Here is a 4,494-nt window from a genome sequence, read left to right as displayed (position 1 = left end):
CATGTGGTTGCTGGGAATTGAACTCAGGAAAAGCAGTTAGTGCTCTTAACCACTGAGCTATCTCTCCAGCCCCATTATTATTATTCTTAAGATGGTTTCATGATTGAAGGGACTTTTCACACATACCTAAGATAACGATGTCACCAGAGTAAAAAGTCTATTTTCACTGGGGATGGAATTTCTTATAGTGTTTTTTTTTAAAAAACTCTTTCTAATATCTATAGAAGTCTTGAATTTCTCTCTAAACAACCCTCCATCTGCAACCACAAACATTACCAGAAGCCAATCTATCTGATTATTTTCCCTTATACATGAATGCCTATGATAAAGTACTCTTATATAATAGAACATAAAAGAGATTAACAGCTAATAATAAAATGAAATTATGACAATGTTAATAATAAAAGTAATGTAAATGTTCTCTCTTGAAATACTGTATATGTGTATTTGGTTTTTATGGTAACTGAGACCATGAACATGGAATCCTTACTACTGTTTTAGAGTGTTGCTTTGCACATGGACAACCCTTCACAAGCTGACTTTGACATTACTGGGAAATTTTTATACTCATTAAAAGATTTCTGTTTTCCACTCCAGAAGCTTCTCTATTTTTCCATGAAGAACATTTTTGTCAATGGGTATCCTTTATTCCAAGTCCTCACCTGACAAAACCTTACACTTCCTGCTGATCTCCAAGGTGTTTGGGGCCAGCATGAGCTACATAAGACCTTCTTTTAAGAAACAAAAAGCAGGGCTGGTGAGATGGCTCAGTGGGGAAGAGCACTGACTGTTCTTTGGAAAGTCATGAGTTCAAATCCCAGCAACCACATGGTGGCTCACAACCACCCGTAATGAGATCTGGTGCCCTCTTCTGGTGCGTCTGAAGACAGCTACAGTGTACTTACATATAATAAATAAATAAATCTTTAAAAAAAAAAAAAGAAACAAAAAACAAAAGTGGGTAGTGGATGAAATAAAAGCTCTATTTTCTGTCTCTTTGTAGTCCTGGCCATCTTGGATCTTGTTATGTGAACAAGCTGACCTCAAACTCACAGAGATCTGCCTCCTTCTGCCCCATGAATTCTGCCCAGCATATCCACTTATTTTTAAAATTTGTGAGTTTTTTTTTTAATAGAGTGTCAATATTAGCTCAAACTGGCCTGGAACTCAGTATGTAGTCCAGATTGGCTTCAAACTCTGTATCCTTCTGCTTCCATATCTAGAGTACTGGGATTATAAGAATGTACCACCTTGCCCATCTTCCTAGTTGTGAGACAGTTAGCCTGCCAGTTATCTAAAAAATTCATGTAACTCATATTATATGCTTTTTTACACAAAAGACCTATGGCTTTATGCTGCCTAGGTTGTCATAAACTCCTGGGCTCAAATGATCCTCCTGCCTCACCTTCCTGACTCACCTCAGGGGCTTGGCAACCGATCTGACTCACATATGTGACACATTAAAAACATGCCACCATGGAGCCTGAAACAGGAGTCACATATCAAGCTCCAGGGAGACTTGGGTTATATTGGAAGACCCTATATCATCAATAGGCCATATCCTAAATGATACAGAATTACAGGAGATCTCTAAGGGTGTCCCATGAATGTTTAGGAGTAAACATACCTACCCAGAGAAATCTGTCTAATGAGACTACTGAATGCTGGCACTAGGCAAGCCTTATGTTCCCTCGAGAAAAAACAAACAAACAAACAAACAAACATGTCTTTCAGAAGAGGCGTGGTTGCTCTAACCAAAGTCAGTTATAACAACTCTCTGGGTCTCAATGTTTTCATTTGTACACTGGGGTGACAGATATATTCACATGTTTCCTAAGAGGACTTGTGTACCATGTGTCTGACATACATCAGGTACTCTGTGAAGTGAAGATAGTTTTTCCTTGTGGAGGCTTTCTATTTCAATGAAACCTGGGTCCAGTATACAAACTCTAAAGGTGAAATGTGAAGTACCCTGGTGGTAGTCATAGAGAGACTACATGGACTCTCTTCAGTTCACTGCACAGCTCTCTACAGAGATCTACAAATATTGCAACTAACATGATTCTATGTGAAAGCCTTTCAAGGTCTGATTGGGTAGATGAAGGAGTATTTATCATTTTGTTTTACCACTGGCAGATCTGCAGCTTAGTTAATTCCAGCGTTTGCAACCATAGCTAGTAGAACTCTGGAGTAAGGTGACAATGGTCCAAACAGGATAGCTCCATGTTGTGGAAGTCTTCCTTTAACCACCCTCTTACTTTCTGTTTTTGTTTGTTTGTTTGTTTTGTTTTTTTGAGACAGGGTTTCTCTGTATAGCCTTGGCTGTCCTGGAACTCACTCTGTAGATAGACCAGGCTGGCCTCAAACTCAGAAATCTGCCTGTCTATGCCTCCCAAGTGCTGGGATTAAAGGTGTTCGCCACCACTGCCTGCCTTTACTTTCTGATTTTGACAATTTTCCTGCCACACTGAATTCATAGGGATGTGGTGGATTAAGGAGAAAATAGTGTTGCCTTTCATTTGTTTGTTTGTTTTGTTTTTGGTATTGAAGCCTCATGTTTTCTACCATTGACTTGCATTTCCAGCCCCCTTGCCTTATTAGATTAATTTTTATATTAGTGTATGAGTGTTTGCCTGAACGTACATATGTGTATTATATACATGCCAGGAGGCTGAAGAGGTCAGGGATGAGTATTGGCTCCCCTGGAAGTAGAGTTAAAGATGGTTGTCAGCCACCATGTGAGAACAGAGTCCGAGTCCTTTGGAAGAGTAACAAATACTTTTTTTTCTTTTCTTTTCTTTTTTCCTTTTGTTTTTTCGAGACAGGGTTTCTCTGCACAGCCCTGGCTGTCCTGGAACTCACTCTGTAGACCAGGCTGGGTAACAAATACTCTTAACCACTGAGCCATCTTTCTGGCCACTCTGAAAAAGTACTATACTAGAAAATTTTGTGGATAATGTAGACATATTCACCAATTTACCACTAAATTGAAGGGCTTGTGTAAAAAATGTGCCATTCAGACTGGAGAGATGACTCAGTGGCTGCTCTTCTAGAAGTTCTGAGTTCAATTCCCAGCAACATGGTTGCTCTTAATCATCTATAATGAAATTTTGTCCCTTCTTGTGTGTAGGCATATATGGATGAAGAACACTGTATACTAAATAAATAAATCTAAAAAATGTGGCATTCTGTTCTCAAAAAACATTTTGAGTATGAATCTACTTTGTTAGAAGAAAAACCTAAAATAAATTGAGCTTCACTTAGTAAAGATTAGCTATTTTAAAAGTATTTTTATTAATGCATATTAATTATGTAAAATAAATGAATTTATGACATGTGAAGTACAGTAATGGTTCCAGTCACAAACAGACTAGATGAACCCCCTCCATTCCCTGCATATCACTCTACAAACAGAGATCTATAAATACTACAACTAATAAGATCTTGTGTGAAATCCTTCTGCCATCTGATTGGGCAGAAGCAGGCATTTAGCATGTTGCTTTATCACTGTTAGCTCAGTAGCTGAATTAATTCTGATGTTCACAATAATAGTTTGTAGAAATCCAGAGTAAGGTAACATTTTCTTTCAGTGCTGGTGACTGACCTCAACATAGTTCACGTACTAGGAAAAGACTAAGCTCCATTCCAGCTCCATTATTGATGTGTTTATAAAAAGATAAAGAGAGGAGAGATATGTTCTATCGGTGTGGTGAGGCATGGGGGAAGGGGAGTGCTTCAGCAGGCCTATTCCAAGGCATCCCCTCCCCCTGCGGGACCAGGCACACAACGGTATAGTATAGAATAGAGTTTATTCAGGGCATGGGGAGACGAGTTAAGAGGGTAGTATAGTAGAGGCAGAGAAAGGCAGAGAGAGAGTAGAGAAGTAGAGAAGTAGAGGCCAGCTATGAGCACATGGAGAGAGGGGGGAAGAGAATGAGGAGAGAAGGGGGATGGGAAAGAGAGAAAGAACAAGAGAGGAGCAAGAGAGTGAGGAGGGGGCAAGCAGCTCCTTTTATAGTGAGTCAGGCATACCTGGTTGTTGCCAGGTAACTGTGGGGTGGAGCTTAGACAGAATGCTAACAATTATCACATTTTCATATAGATTAGCTATTGATTAAAGCCTGAAAGTTGTTTATTTATTTATTCATTTCTATGGACAAAGAAAATTATGCAGAATTTCCTAGGATTTCACCTCTTTTCTCTCAAAGAAAATAAATACCAGATTATGTAAATGAAACATACACCTTTAGCTCTTGCATCTATGGATGTAGAGGCTCCTAGGTTATCACGAGCAGAATATGCTTGCCCTCTTGAGTATAGAAGTTGGCCGGGCAGTGGTGGGCATGCCTTTAATCCTAGCACTTGGGAGGCAGAGGCAGGTGGATTTCTAACTTCGAGGCCAGCCTGGCCTACAGAGTGAGTTCCAGGACAGCCAAGAGCTATACAGAGAAACCCTGTCACAAAAAACAAAACAAAACAAAACAAAACACAACA

Source organism: Mastomys coucha, chromosome X, assembly GCF_008632895.1.
Source record: "Mastomys coucha isolate ucsf_1 chromosome X, UCSF_Mcou_1, whole genome shotgun sequence".
NCBI classification, from domain to species: domain Eukaryota; kingdom Metazoa; phylum Chordata; class Mammalia; order Rodentia; family Muridae; genus Mastomys; species Mastomys coucha.
Note: the sequence above shows the minus strand (reverse complement) of the source record.